This window comes from Notothenia rossii, assembly GCF_949606895.1.
Source record: "Notothenia rossii genome assembly, chromosome: 9".
Classification (NCBI taxonomy): Eukaryota; Metazoa; Chordata; class Actinopteri; order Perciformes; family Nototheniidae; genus Notothenia; species Notothenia rossii.
The window spans coordinates 14,976,638-14,993,505 of record NC_136907.1 but is presented as its reverse complement, the minus strand read 5'-3'; the positions used below and the strand labels follow the sequence as shown (position 1 = coordinate 14,993,505).

The following is a 16,868-nucleotide window of genomic DNA, read 5'->3' as shown; positions in this document are numbered from 1 at the left end:
TAGGATCAAAGTAAAAGTGGTTGGGAATATACTTGTTTTCCGGTTGAGATTTCAGTGAGAAGATGGATACCACAATAGAGTGGTGTAAACCCCCCATCATAAGAGACCCATCAAATTAGAAACACCAACTAGCCTTTAATTATTAATGAATACTAAGAACATTACACATTGTGCAACCCTTGGATCAAATGTGTCCAAATCAAGTAAACTTTATTTAAAAAAAAGCTAAATTAATTTAAAGCAAATTGATGATACAGACTAAAAAACAAATCACAGTCCATGTTGGTATAAGTGTAGGAGGAACACAACGACATTAAAGAACATCCACTATGGAAACAGCACCGGCGTGTAGTGCTAATAGGTCTTCCAGAGGGCACTGTTCAGTACAAATGGAGCTACAGCTGTCAGAGTTTTCTCAGAAAGGCAGACGGTGGAACGAGTAAAAGGCCTGTGGAAAAATCACTTGTAACATGTTTATCCGCCACGGTAAGACAAAGATAGAAAAAACATTTCGCTCTAAAAATATCTATTCTGTTAACTGGAGGGAATTTCTAAGTACTCAGAGACACATATATTAGTGACCATCGTCCCCACCAAGCTCCTATTCTCCAAATAAATGATACCAAGGTATTCAGATTTATTTTAACCGCGAAAAATTGATATAAACAGATAAGGGCTGAAATATAAAGACACGTACAGAAATACCGGCATATCACATTTTGACTTTATCATATTTATTTAAGTGAGGATATCCTGCCAGAGAATTCCCATCACCTTAGACAAACTGCACTCAGTCGGAGCCTCCTGCTGTCAGTGCGAGTTTCAGATGGGAGGTTCCCCAGGATGTGGGGAGGATGTGGGTTGCATCCAAATGATTATGTCCTTCTTCTTTTTCGTCTTTGCGTGTGTGCGTGTGTGTCTGATTGGGAAAGGAGGAGGGGTGTTATCGTTGATGTATGAGTCATCCTTACCCTCCCCTCCTCTTCCTTGCACTTCATGTGGTGTGTGTGTGTGTGCGTATTATGCATGTGCGTCTATGTGCATGTGGTTGTGTCTTGTGTGTACGTCTTGCTGGCGACGTGTGTGTATGTTGTGTGGAAGACTACATGCTTGTAATGCCACTTTGATATCATTAAACATGTGTGTGATGTCAAAAGCCCCCCCCCCCCAGCATACATTTAGCTTTTAAGAAGGATCCTTCTGACCCCCCCTCTACAGTATCTTGCTTTTGTGTGTGTGTGTGTGTGTGTGTGTGTGTGTGTGTGTGTGTGTGTGTGTGTGTGTGTGTGTGTGTGTGTGTGTGTGTGTGTGTGTGTGTGTGTGTGTGTGTGTGTGTGTGTGTGTGTGTGTGTGTGTGTGTGTTGGAGGTTGGTAAAGCAGTGGTGAGTCATCCACAGGCCAGCATTGCCTGTTACCATCGGTCACACACAGCAGGTACCCCACACCATGCTTCTTTTTTTTTTTTACCCAGCTCTCTTCCTTATCCTCTTCCTCCTCCTCCATCTCCTCCTCATCTTTTTCCTCTCTGACTCACACATGACTCTCCCACCACCACCAATGACATCATCACCCCCTCCCTAACAATTTGTTGTGGTGAATCATACTGTACGTTTAGATTTTCTTTGCTCCTCTCTTCAGCCAACCAGCACGGCAAAGCTGAATGTCAGACATTCATTCATAAAATCGCCCTCAAGTTGCAAAAAGTTGATGTTATCGGAATTTGACACTTGGAGCAGGACATTGTAGCAATGAATGAGTCATTATGAATTCTCCTTCACATCGAGGTTGAGGTAAAGTGGTTAGAAATAGACATAAGGTGCAACATTATTTTGACATAGGCCTAATATTACCACTATGTGTTTGTTAGGATACAGGAATCATTTTCGATGAGAAGCTCTGATAAACATTTGATCACAGTTGCTAATTGCTCCAATATATATATATACATCTTAAACTGAGCTCACATTGCCTTTATACACTTTTGAATTGCACAAAAAAATAAGCTGCCTCGTTGAACAAAAATAGAAAATAACCTTAAATCTGAACCATCATCTCACCAGTTATCAAAACATGATCTATCCTCAATTGTAGTTTACTAGTGTCAGCACACAGGAAATGTAACCTTATTCTTATGTTGCACTCAATGCAAGGTTGCATGCAAGAATAAAATAAACAGCATGTCAAAGGTCAATACAATGGAATAATGCTTTCTATGGGATTTTTCTGTCACCATTTACTGTAAATCTATCCAGATATTGCATCGTTGACATACATGGTTTGCAGTCTCTTCATTGCTGGTAAACATCCATTAGCAATAATGTAATGTCCCTATGTTTTTCTTGCTGTGCGGCACTATTTAGTGTATAGCATGAAAAATGACCCTTGCATCTCATTTTACTGCTTACATCCACAGACTGCTGACGGGTTAAATGCTGCAGATGTTTTTGTATGTCATAAAATGCAGACCCGTTGCATTGTCTGTGTTACTAACCGGCAGAATGTCTGTGAATGCCAGCAGTTGATGAGAGTCACATTTTTCGATGACTTCATCCTGAAGTGATGTCAAAGACCTGGCTTTTTTCACTTCACACCATCAATTCTGCCTGAAAAACTGTAGACTATTGGTTAGAAGCTGTGATTATGATCTCACATCTACTCCTAATGCATCCACTATATAATTGTTAATTTAGTGTTGTGTTTAATCACATCGTATAACCTGTACATTCTATTCTTTTTAATCACTGCCACATACAATGTATCACACTGAATTGGAGAACATGTATTGGATTGTTTCTGCATATTGTGTTGCAGGTAGTTGCATTTATTTTTGTTCCATTTGCAGTTTTAGATTGTGAGTTTTCCCATGCTCGGACACCTCAAACATACTTCCTGTCAACACTTTAATTACAGTTATAAATCAGTGCTCCTGGCAATCTAACTCATATTTGACTGCACATGCTGTAACCATGGCAACCATAAACCTTGCACAGCACTGATGGTTAAACTCAGAAGCAATGGTACAAGTAGCCAAAGAGACTCATTTGATTTGCCAAGATGTTCATGTTTTCCTGGTCAAGCTTTAATGTTATAAGTGCTGATCATGTATTTACAAGCACCGTTTTAGAATGAATTGTCATGTACTGCAGAATATATTGAAATGTATAATATTCTGGTGGGACACAGTTTGTGTTGGTTCCGGTGGTGTGAATCCACCTGCCGTCTCTTTGTCTCTCGCAGCTCACAGGGCTTTTTGTGAATGGAGGCTTGCTGTGCTATGACGGGAGGATGGATGAATGGGAGGGACGGGACGGGACGGGGGGGGGGGGGGGACGGGACGCGTGTGGCGTGGGAGGGGGAGATGTGGAGGCTACGTCACATTACGTTTCCGCAGTGCATCAAGGGAACTGGTCTGTCTGTGACTCATACTGTCAGGATGGGGAGGGGGTGATGGAGAGGGGAGAGAAAGAAAGAGAGCGGGAGAGAGAGAGAGAAAGAAGGGCAGAGGGAGGAAGATGAGGAGGAAGAAAGAGAAGGAGAGAGAATCTTTTTTCCCCTACCTCTTTATTTTCTCCTCCAATTTCTTAATTTTTTCATCCCTCCATCAGTGATGTAATACAGGTGACCTATTCATCACAGGGAGGAAACCTTCCTCCTCTTCCTCTGTTCTCCTCTAATTTTATCTCTGTCTCCCCTCCCTCCCTCCTTCCCTCCCTCCATCACTTCCTCCTTCCTCTCTTTTCGCTCAGCTGACTGGCTGAATGCATGAATGAACAGGCCTCTCTCCTTTTAAAGCGGCGGGGGGAGGGGATGACACAGGAAGCAGAGAGGCAGAGGCAGAACAGGAGAGGAGGAATGAGTGAGTGATAAAGAAGAAAGAGAGGGAGGAGGAGAGAGAGTTCCCATGGCATCTCGACGGATACACATTGACTGCTGATCTCATCCTTTACGTGTGAAGCTGTTGCTATTATCTGTCTGACTATGCGGGAGTGTGTGCAGGCAGACGTGTCTATGTGCGTATGAATGGATTCAACTTTGTTTCATTCATTGACAAATCCATGTGCACATTCTCCGTCTAATGCAGACACTTCCTCTTTGTGTCATATTATCCTTTAGTGCTACAGAAATAATGAAAGAATGTATACAAAACGATTTGCTGTCACACAGTGTTCAAATTATTTCTTGTGATAATTAGGTCATTCTCATCATGTATTTATTGGATTAAATGCAACAATATCACATTTGTGTTGTTTAATTTCCCCCCCAGAAAGTATGGAAATATTGTGCAACTAAAATGTGTTTTATGGTGAAGTGAAAGAAGGAGGCGATGCAGCACATTCAGGTATTTATCTTGATAATCAGATATGTATCTTCACATTTATTCAGTGACTTTTATGTGTTTCACATGGCTTAGGCAAGCACCAGAGCTGAGTAAGCAACAATTCATGTAAAGGTTCCCTGATACACAAAAATAATGGACCAGTCAGGACGAAGAGGAACATGATGTGAAGCAGGTTTCCTCTGCTGTGTCTGTCCTTTTCTTCATCAGCAAATCTTGGTATGCATCACACTGAAGGCGAGTTACACAGTCAAAATCAGATACATCCATTTTTTTGATATAATAATTGAACTAACACAATTTCCCAATAGCTGTGACCAAGTTTGTTCACTCATCCACCTCACAAACACCTAACCTCCAAGCCAAATGTTAGCCTTGTTCCTTCAAAACTGTGGCTGCCAAAGGATAACCTCCAATAATAAATGTTAATGTATTTGTTGATCATATTGTGAGTTAAAAATCTAACTCTGAATCCTCAAGGTAACTACAGTTGTCAAATAATGCAGTGGACTAAAAAGGACATTGTTTGACTGAATGTTCGTAGTAGAAGGAAATAACAATTGTAATATATAGAACTGGCACCTCCAAATTGTACTTACATGAAGTGCTTGAGTAAATGAATTTACACCACGACTATATAACATAGCCTCTGTTTGTGTCAATCTAAATTATGAATAGTGCCTTATGTTGTATGCGTATGTGTATAAATGTATATTTCATGCATGTTTATTCATAGAGTGTGTGCACCTGTGTGTGTGTGTGTGTGTGTGTGTGTGTGTGTGTGTGTGTGTGTGTGTGTGTGTGTGTGTGTGTGTGTGTGTGTGTGTGTGTGTGTGTGTGTGTGTGTGTGTGTGTGTGTGTGTGTGCACTCATTGCCAGTCATCAGACCCTGGTTGTATCTGCCTCCACCTTGTATGAGTCAGAGCTGCAGTACAGTGTGGGAGGGGCTGGGATTGGATATCCTGCTGGTGGCTCGTCCACACACATGCACACACACTTTGGTATTGTTAAACATCAGGACCCTCGGTAATGGAATACATTCTGCAATGTTTAGAAGTGAGGACTAGAAACATGTCCGGTGTCTGACTAAAACCGGTCCTGGATGTTAACAAACACTACACAGATACACACAAGCACTCCTCAAGACAAGCAGCAACATACAGTATATGTCTGCACTTACCACACATCCATACAGTGCACACACACACACACAAACACAGCATGCTGTCACATCCGGCCCTGCGCTCCACAGCGTGGCCTATAATTAGCTGCCTGCAAAGCTGACTGCCTAGAGATGAGATGAGCTAACCAGAGAGCGAAGGAGAGGAAGAAAAGGAGATGAGCTAACCACATGGAGGTAGATGCTGCTCCACTGAGAGAGGACAAAGAGGAGAAAAATGTTGGTAGCGAGAAATAGTGTTGAATTTCCATGAAGCGAAAGCCACATATGACACAGGGGATATGCAGCACATTCATGTTTTCAAAAGTGTTACAGTACTTTGGGTGCACACACTTAGTGTGGGTGGCCTCTGCAGGGATTAAACACCTAACTCTAGCAGGGACACACACTGGTCAACAACCCATTCAGCTATACAACACGACCTAATAAGGGATTGGGGATGTGTGTGTGTCTTCCTCTCTCTGCACATATTTAGACTCTGGAGCATTTTTATGAATGGGGCTCCGGCAGCCAGAGCGGTAAAGTATGCCAGAGAACTATAATGAGAGCTGCAATGGTCTCTTAAGTAGCATGATTTCATCTGTATAACAAAAGTAGGCTCTAGTCTCGGTTGTGAATGAATGAGTCAGGATCGACGTAACCTGGCTACATGGGCACTGTAGGCAGGAAGGGAGGGGGGCCTGGTAGGGGGTGAGGGAAGAGAGAGATAGAGAAGGGGAGAGGGAGGGGTTTGTGTATGACTCATACTCTCTCCTCTCTCATTGTCACTCCACTGCAGTAGCATTGGAGGACTTCTGGCCTGCTGTGGGCTCTCCCTCCTTTATCTCCATCTCCCTGTCTGCCTCTCCATTTGCTCCACAGCGTCTCTGCATTGACGGTTTGTCTCATCCATGTGTCGGTTCTCTCCTGCTAAGATCTCTGTTTTGGCAGGTAATGAGGAAGATTGTTAACCCTTATCAACTGACCCTGAATTGTGGTCAACTAGTAAAAAGTGATTGATAAAACCCTCATAACTCTATTTTGGAGTATCCATCAATGTTTGGATGGACACAAATTAGTAAACACTTATATAACACAATATATTTGTTGATGGGATGGTGCAGCCGTAAAAAACATAATCTTATCTTTTGGTTTGAATATTTCGGATGGTTAAAACAAAAGTATTTCTAATGAAAATATTCCATGTCTAAACTGCTGTCTTCAATCTTTGTTTTGTTGGTTAAATTTGTCTCTTTGAATTTTAGCTTTTGTGTGTATTGTCATGGATAGTTGCTCTTGAATAAGAGCATCTTCACGTTCAGATAAAAAAATGTGCTCAAGCCTTGGAAAGAGACCTTCTTCAAGGCGAGACAGTTTGTGAGTGAATGCAGCAATGCTCAAAATTCAAGGGGCATCACTTTAGAGCAGGGGTTCCCAAACTTTTCAGCCCGCGACACCCAAAATAACAGAACCAGAGACTGAATGAGCGACCCCCACTTTGGGAACCCCTGCTTTAGAGGACTTGGGTCCATCAGTTGAACATGTGTGGCCAAACATCAAGGGAATTGAGTACAGCAACATTCAGATTTTAAACGTTGTAATGTCAATGATAACCTGATGCAAAAATTGATAAAGAAGCTACATAAGTAAAACGTTAATAACCTTTGGGGGAGAAAAATACATGTTCCTGTTTTCCTCTCACTTCAGTTGCTCCACTTGCTCTAAAAACTGAAAATCTACCTTCTTGATACAGGAGGGTGAGATCAGTTTAAGTGAGAGGGACATACATTTTACATGATGGAAATACCTCTTGGAAACTCACCGGCGGTGGCGGTGGTGGTGGTGGGGGCTATACTTGTTCATGCATGTGAGGTGCGTTCATTATTATTCCATGCCTTCCTCTGCTTGACTAATGGGTGCACTGGGCCCGGTGCTTTCATGCTGGGCTGGAAGAGGCATGGAAATAAGATACAGGGTGTGTGTGAGTCAGTCCGTGGTCATTACAACTTAGCAAACAGCTGGTGACCTGAAGACTGTAGATCTTTAATTAGGAGAACTTCCAGCTTCTAAGTTCTGTGTTCTCTTGTTCTTTCTTATGGTTATCATTGCTAATTGAGAAAAATATGCAGGATCGTTAATTATGTACAGATAAATATTAGGGTCAGGTACGTATAATGAGAAAATGGGAGGAGAAATATGTTTGCGTATCTTGAATTTAAAGTCAACTCTCATTATATGCATTGGTAGTTTGATTTATTCCAGACATTTTAAAATGGTGATTTAACTAATTCTCAACAATTTGTCTTTATTCTAAGCGTTTTAACTTTAAAATGAAAATAAAACCCATTCCCCTTCCACTTTTTTTTTTATGCCTGGCCATAATAAAGAAAGTTTGACTTTATTTAAACTCCAGGAGAAATCAGTGAATCAATGATGAACTTTGACCTCTTTGGCTTACACGGCTGCCAAAAAGCCTCGTACAGTCTAGAAATTCTTCAATAACCATGCAGAGCGTTTAAACTTTACCTTGAGACACATCTCCAAACTCACATAATAACAAAAAAACAGACTTCTCAGGCTGAGGTTGTCATATATCATATCCCAATGAATTATGATTAGTGCTTTATTTTACAGTTCCCATGAGCATCTTTCCATCATACTGTCTCATAATTTCACCTCCCCACTCGTTTTGACACGTTCCAGTCCAACAGAGAGCATGAGTTAATATCTCTTTGGAAATGGAACATTGTTATCGTTAATCATCCTACAAATTGAAGTGCAATTGCTTAAATTATTACCTGATATGACTGTGATTTAGTAACGCACAATTCTATAAGAGATGCTTCTCTTGAAACTAACCTGAAGAAACTATATTTCTGTTTCCACTGTTCTCGGGCAGACTATAACACGCGTTTAACATATCTCTGAAGTGAATGCTGTGCAGTGCAAAAATTAAGACGGAAACTATTTAAGAATATTTGATGGCTTAATCACTTGGGTCGGATGGATTTTAGGATTTTTTGGGTTTCAATAAATGCACATTTTCAGGATAATGTAACCTTTTTTGTAAAATTATATAAAAAAAAAAAAAAATCCTAGTAACCTAATCATTTTGTTGTTTTTTCTAAACCTAAAAACAAGTGGCAAGATTGGATGATCTTTTTTTTTTTTTTAAAGTAAACCCTTTATATGATTGACTGCAAACTGCACCTTACCTTTACCTGTTATGTCACTTGAACAACATTTGAGTGAGTAACTGCCATAAAGTAAGTTTTCCTATCAGGTTAAAAAGGACATGCTCTTAAAGACATGCATTAAATATTATCGCCAGCATTAAGTCTTTTTAGCTGTAAAAAAAGAAGAAAAGTTACTTGTAAACATACAATAAAAGCAGTATTGTGGTTGAATTAAAACAAACTTCCTAAAGATGTGTTTTTGTGAGCAGCCTGGTCAGCTGCTGACAGATGTGAGGTGTCACAGGAACAGCGAGTCATTGTGAAGCAGTGGCCAGAGGAAGCGAGGAAGAGGAGAGGAGAGGTATAATGAAGGTGTAATTTGCTAACCATCTGTGAGGTGCCTGGCTGCCCCGGGGGTTTCCTCTTTCCCGGAACTCCCCCTCCGCAGGGGCACAGGTGGTGGAGAGAGGAGGGGGAGGAGGAGGAGGAGGAGGAGAGGGCCACCGTTAAAGAGGGAGAAAAAAATGGACAGAGAGGGAAGACAGGGAAGGAAGGAAAGAGGGAGAAATAGAAGATGGATTAAGGGAATTAAATGGCAGAAGAACCAACGATTCAAAGGTTTTATTTTCATATGCACAGTAGCAACAGTGTAATTCTGGCAATGAAAAACTATAGTCTCTTAGGCTCCTTCAACAGTGCAACATACAAATATATATATATAGGATGTAAAACAATAAAATAATATACATTGTTAAAAAGAATCAGAATATAAATGAAATAGTGCAAGAGAGAATGTTGCAGTGACCAATGTGCAAGTGAATGTGTAAGAAGTAAACTATACTGTTACATGTAAAATAGAATAAGATGAGCTAAAAACAGAATGTAAAATTAAATACTGAACAGGAATAAAACACTGTTTATTAAGTGAGAGGAAGGGGAGGGGACTAACTAAATAAAGGTAATAGGCACAGGGATGCTAGGATTTATTGGGGTAGAAGAAAGTACATAAAAAGGAAAAGACATCCTTTATCATTCTTATAGCATAATCCCAATTTCACCAAACTATTTCAGTCTTAGTTGCAGTCCTTAATATTACACTTACCAAAGTGATTTGATTTGTTGGATTTTTTATTTACCAAAAAACCCAAACAAAACATTTGTTACAAATCAGAAGTCATAAAACAAAACTTGACTTAGGTTATGCTAATGAAACATTAACTGATAAGATTTTACCCCAAACTGAGCACATATTTAAATTCGGATCAGACCATTTTCTTTAGAATTAAAGGGGTAATAAAAAGATAACTATACCATTCAACAAAAGGAAATAACAAAAACATGTAGTTTATTCGTTTAAATATACATAGTTAGCATTTACCTATGAGAAAATCACCAACAAATAATATACTCTAAGGAAATTAAGAACATCTCTTGAATAGAAATCCCCCAAAACCCCATAGTGTGGTGGCATTTGGTACATTCTGATTTGCCACTTCCTGTATTTAAGAGCTCTACTTTTGTCCAGCCTGATGTGATGTTCATCCAGAAACAGCAAAGACAGCAGCACCATCAGCACTGGTAAATCAAATTAAAAAAAAGGTGAAATTATGACATAAGGTGAACTTATCTAAAGAAAGATTGATGTGCTACAGTACAGAAACTAAATGTTTGCGCTACAACATGAACATGCTGCCCACATGCATATGTTTGCTAGTGTGCATTGTGCATGAGGTCAAAAATGTCAACAAACATAATGAAGAGAGGATGAACTATAAGTGTAAACTATAACACACAAAATGCAGGTGCGGCCTTCACATCTTGTGTTTCTTTTCTCATCCACCCTGCTCACCCTACCCCCATCTTACCCTGTAAACTCCTCACTTCCCCTTGTACGTGCAGGCTGGTGGAGGTGGAGGCTCGGCTCCTTCCTGCTTTGAAGCGCTCCAGTCAGCTGTGTTGCTTCTGACTGCCTCTCTCTGAGGGGCATATCATGGATTTAAGACGTCCTGGCTTCCTCCTTAAGTGTGTGTGTGTGTGGTGTGTGTGGTGTGTGTGTGTGTGTGTCTGTGTGTTTGTGAAATCTGTTCTATCAATCAATGTTTATTTATATAGCCCAATATCACAAATGATACATTTGTCTCAAACTTCACAGTTTATACAGAATATCAGTATGACAATACGACACCCTCTGTCCTTAGACCCTCACATCGTACAAGGAAAAACTTCCAAAAAACCCCCACAGTTTAAAGGGGAAAATGGGAGAAACCTCAAGGAGAGCAACAGAGGAGGGATCCCTCTCCCAGGACGGACAGACGTGCAATAGATGCCGTGTGTAAAACACACATACATTTCTGCCATTGTTTTTTAAAGTGGACCTATCATGCTATATTTGAATAATATAGTGTAGGACCATACCTATATAAGGCATATTTATACTTTTTATTTTTCAAAATGACAAACAGATCATGCATTTTAGCCATTCCTCATTTCGCTCAATTTAACACTGTCTCTGCATGGGCTGATTCTGTGAGAACAGCACCATCTACAGGCCTGGCATATGTACTACAGCGTCTCCAGCGCTTTCGAACAGCAATGTCCGTGGCTGTCTCCTCCTGATTGGTGGAGTTGGCCCAATAGCCGTAGCGCCACTTCTGTGACGTCATAGAAGTGTTCAAATCTGAATCAGTCTGTATCAGATTTTTAAGAGATTTGGGTATGGAGGAAAATAGAGAGGGTTGTGTTTTCTGACACTTGGTGAGTTCCCTGGAACACCGGGGACACATATTCATGTATAAAAGACGTACAAAAGTGCATTTTGCATGATAGGTCACCTTTAAGTATTTATTTTTTATGTAATTTCCTGCACATGCATATTTGAGTAGGCCTACAAAAACATTTCAAGCTATTTCCAAACGTATTTTTACTTCTTGCTTGATGTTGCTCTGTGCTAATGTCTTTGTGTCACAGGCTGCAAATGGCCGCTTACTTGCAGATTATTAAAGTAGTAAATCCCACTAACTGACTGGCTGCCTGGCTGTTTAGTTGTCTTGCTGATTAACTGGTGGGATGGTTGGCTGCTTTACTGCCTGCCTCTTTGACTGACTGGCTGATTAAAAGCTGGCTCCTTAAGTAGCTGACTTATTGGCTGTGGAATGCAGCAGGTGGTTCAAAATCTGAATGGGTTTTTGTGGTTGTGTGTGTGGGTATGTGCACGTGTATGTGCGTATGTGTGCATGTTTTTTCCCATGGTTGAAGCCATTGAGTGTGTCTGCAGGCCCTCCGATTGCTTCTCTAATCTGGCATGTTTCACATTCCCAATTTCCTCCGCTGGTGCATGACTCTTCCACTCTGTTTTCTGCTGGAGACTGCAGGGAGGAAAGTATGAAAGTACGACTGTCTCTCTCTCTCTACTCTGCTGGAACCTTTCCTCCTTGCTGATGAATATCACCTACCGCCTTTGTGTCTGTATTTTGTTATCCTGTTTCCTCTAATCTTCAGTTTGTCTATCAGACTGCCCTGTAGCCTAATTTCCTAAACAGAGAAATCAAAGGAGGTACTGTATAACTGAAGAGGAAGTTGCCCTAAGTGACATTTACAAAAGCTAATAAAAGACTATGTGTTTGCAGGTATAAACACTAACAAACCTCTAGGAGCTTTATGGTTTTGCTAGACAAAGAAACGGTAGTGGCTTAATGTGATTTAAATCTCTGTTTGTCTCTTGGCATTTTTGCTGGACAATAGTTTTAAACTGGGTGGATCCACAGAGCTGCTTAACCATGTGTGTGCAGGCGTTTAAGTTGTACTGTAATTCAGAGTGTTTTCAACCTGGGAATTGAACCTATGACCTTTGAAAATTACGAGATGGCCTCTCTCTCGCTCAAGGCTTTTCCTGGTACATGTTTAGCTTCAACATTTTGTTCTGGAAGTGGTTGTAGATAATGCCTTTACCCTGTGGGAGTGTCAATGTTCTTTATGCTTTTTGGCTCTGGTTTTCAGTTGAAGCAGACTCGGATCCCCTTTATCGAAGTAATGCGATTTGTAGAAGTCCCTTTTAACACAGAACACATTCTCACTACTTGTGAATGGTGCAAACACTTGGATATAAGATGTGGCCCCTTTGTGGTTCCAATGAGTGGAAAACACCCGCTTAATCACAAATGTTCATACACACGCACACATGTGCACACATCCTGTCACACACATATACAGGCCCACTTTATCATTAGGTAAATAAAGGGCAGAGGAAGGAAAGGAACACTCTATCAGCAGGCTATCCACAGTAATGTTGACTCTACTGTCCCTTATCTGTTACATGAACTCTACTCTGTCACATAAACATGCTGTGTGTGTGTGTGTGTGTGTGTGTGTGTGTGTGTGTGTGTGTGTGTGTGTGTGTGTGTGTGTGTGTGTGTGTGTGTGTGTGTGTGTGTGTGTGTGTGTGTGTGTGTGTGTGTGTGTGTGTGTCTTGACGTATCTTTTTGAATGCATGTTTATTGACAGTATATATGTATACAGCCTCTGTCTATGTTCTGCTGAGGCCTTTTTTTAAGCTGCATTGTATATGAATGTCATACCTGCATTTTCTGATGCAATCTTCCAGCTCCATTATTATGTTTTTGTTTGTCATGCCCAGTACTTCATCCTATGAAATGAACATGCACAATGCCATGCTGGAGGGATTCATGCCAGGCTGAAAAAGAGATATTTATCAATCAAAAATCGACATGTTTTCTTTTATATCAGTGAAAACTTAATCTTTGCTTTAGACTCTTTTGTGATTTTTGTCCCAAAAAAAAAAGATCAGGAATTTCTTGAACATTTTGAAATTGTGATGACTTTTTATTTACTGATTAATTAAGGAAATAAGCGATAGATTTATTTGAAATGAAATTCATAATTGAACATGCATCTTAATTAATTAAAAGTATCATTGCTGGTTTTCTGGCAGCCTCAATGTGACCACAAGACTCCAGGAAGTAACTACGCCTCGACAAAAAATTGCTTGGCACACAACACCCGGTCTAACCACAACCTGTTGTTTTGACACGTTACTTGGTGTACTACAGATTAAACAAACAAGATATGTGTTAATCAGTAAGCTTTACAGTTGCTGGTAGGATGATTTTTTATACTTTTGGACACAGACCAGCTGTTTTCTCCTGCTTTAAGTCTTTGTGCTAAGCTTAGCTAAGCTAAGCTATGCTAAACTTACCTTGACTTGCTCACATGTCGGCAGAATCAAGACAATTTCACAAGCAAGCAAAACATCTGACATGTATACTGTAGCTGGAGGGGAGAGGTTGACTGAGTTTTTCGATAGTTGCCAATTTTACAGTATGTTTGCATAGTGATTGGCCAGGAAATGGTAGTACTAAATCCTGTTTTCCAAGGATAGAGGGAAGATATCATGATTATGCCAAATTATAGCAGAGGGTATTAGACATTTTCATTTACTGTGTGAATAAGGGAAAATCTATACAAATTTGGTATCATGGTTTCCCTCCAGATCAGTTTTCAAGTTCATACTAAGCACACTGTGATTTTGCCAAATATTATCACATGTATGAACCCAAACTTGGACCTCAACTTTGTCATATCCCCAAATCTGACTTAAAGACGATACTTCTTTCTATTATAATTTTTCCACTCACCTCTCCAGTTCTATCCTCCGCTCCCTTTCTAACCCCCTTCCTTCCTTCCTTTCTCTCTGTCCCCATCCTCCATGCTAAATGAGAACCAGACGTTCCGCAGACCTAATCAAGATGTCCTCAGCTGAATGAGCCTTATTATGGGATGGGTAAACAGTGAGTTCCGATGTTGCCGGGGGATAAAGTCCCAGGACAAACCGGAGTTGATTGAGAGGAACGATACTGACATCGCACAGTGAGGACTTGTCAGTTACAACTACAATTTGTTGATGTTGGAGGGGGAAGAGGAAGTGATCTTTTTCAGGATTTAAAAAACACAGTTGTAAAAAGTTGAGTGCTAGTAAACTTATTAAACAAAGCAAAAATATGTTTTATATGCATGATAAGCATGTTGTAGCCAAAGATAAGCTTACATGTTTGTATTGAAGACCTGGAAATGGTAGCTTGTGTGTTTGTTGTTACTCTCTTGAATTCTCTTAAGGAGTCCAGGAGGGGTCTTGTGCAGTTCCTGTGTATTGCTGACTTGAGTGGTCCTGCCATAAACTTTGAGATGTGCTTGTTTTGTCCTTAATGATGAGAGGCCATTCAGGGCTAACAACCTGTACATAAAGCAAGGCTGTAAAAAGCTGCATGGTGAGGCTGCTCGAGTGTGAACGATGGATCAGATTCCTCGTGGCAGATGTCTCACCCCCAAACATTTACTAGGGGATTTCATTTCCAAAATACTTTTGCCTGAAGATAACTCCTTCACATCGGTAAAACATTCGATTGTTCAGTGTGAGAGTCAGTGAGCAGATTGTCCTTTTAAAGTAAACAACATGACATGGCTCATAAAAGTAAAAAAAAAAAAAAGTCTGCCTTGCTGTAATCACTTTCTCCTGTACTAGATTTTCCATTTCCTGCTCTAAACAGATGTCCCCCAGGTCTTTGTTAACAAAAACTTTGCTAAGTGATGTGTTTTATTTTCATGGCAACAATGCTTAAAACCAGAAGAGGTACAGGGTAGCTGGGAACTACTGAAGATACCATAATATAATATGTATGCTACATTAGCATGATAATATCAGATATGACATGCTAACTGTCAACATTTAAATATTTAATACATTTTATGTGATCATGCTAACTGTATGAATTAGCAAATACACATGTCTGTTTTTTAAGCTGCATTTTGCATGCATATATGCATAAAAGACACCTTACTGGCATTTTTTTTTCAAGTCTAAGCCTTTTGAGTCCATATGTTCTGATAAGGACTCTAAAATGTTCTCTTTAGTTTCTTGTACAAATCTGCGCAGCGAACTCCACACCCATCTTGCATCATAGTAAGATAAAAACAAACCACATAAACTATTCTCTCATCCTGTGGGCTGACCTTAGTGTACTGTACTGCTCTGCATCAAATGACAAAGAGCAACAGGTTTTATAAAAACTACGTTCCCCACTGTGGCCTCTCTGTTGACTGCAGCTTAACTGGTAGTCAAACAGTAAACCCTTATCATAGGTAAACACTAAGTGGCCACTCAGCCATCCGGCTACAAAGATAGGCAGGCAGGGATAAACATCTCTGTATCGCCATGCAGAGCTGTGCTCAAATTGAATATCCGCTCTCCAATTTGGAAGCTTGTTTATATCCAAAAGCATCTGGAATATTAACATGCCCTTGAAAGAATTTCCTGGCATGCCTCATGCAGTGACCACATGCGTCTTTGAGGGCCATATTAATGAGAGGGTACGCATGTGTAGCAGGCTGCATCCCAGTGTGTGTTTGTGTTTTTCCTGGTTATTGTGCGCATTGGTGAACATGTTCCTGTAGTGTGTGTACCTGTATTTGAACAACTATTTAACTACTTGTGCTGAGCCAAATTCCTCATTACTGTAAAACCCTAAAATATGAGACCCTCTGAGAACCACTTTCTTCACTTCTTGAAGTTTTGTAATATTGCCTACTTTTTCTTCCCAATTGTTTTCAGTTGCTTTCCATCCAAGGGTAAGGCTGGCGGTGTTCTACTTTTGTGGTTTTCCTACTGTCATCAAATCTCAGTATATTTTACTTATGTGCCATGTTTGTGGCCATGTCTTAATGCTAAAACCAAAAAAGGAAAATTCTATTTTAAAAAAACGCAAAGAAGAATAACATATCAGGCTGGCTACATGGGCTATGCTTTCTTACAAGATAATTGTTTAGTAGTGGTTTCCACTATATTTGTTGAGAAAGAGAAAAAAACTTGCAACAAATGTGACCAATTTGAGCTTTTCACATATGCAAAGCTTTCTTATTTTGAGCATATGTTGCCACGCAATCCTGTTCCTACGATGAACGTGACAGCAGAGCAGAGTGGAGAGAGGGATGTTGTAAAATATCTAAAAACAACTCCCTGCACGCTTATTTTGTTCTTGTTTTCCTGCAGCACACCAGTTTCTCATTTTAGGGAGGGATGGAATGATAGAGCGAGGAGAGAAGGAGGGATAGAGTGCGTAGCGCTGACAGTATTTATAGCCTGGTGTTCTGACCGAAATTATCAGTGTACCACAAAATAACTTCCTCT

At 40.3% G+C, this 16,868-nt stretch overlaps 1 long non-coding RNA gene across 1 annotated transcript; it reads right to left on the bottom strand.

Annotated features, from left to right (window-relative positions):
- Nucleotides 1–9,769: 9,769 nt before the first annotated feature.
- Nucleotides 9,770–14,408, bottom strand: LOC307018156. Its single transcript, XR_013802349.1, has 4 exons — nt 14,323–14,408; nt 13,246–13,361; nt 10,537–10,647; nt 9,770–10,246 (listed from the first exon to the last, which is right to left on the bottom strand). It is a non-coding gene; the product is annotated as an uncharacterized lncRNA (long non-coding RNA).
- Between the last annotated feature and the right edge of the window lie 2,460 nt (nt 14,409–16,868).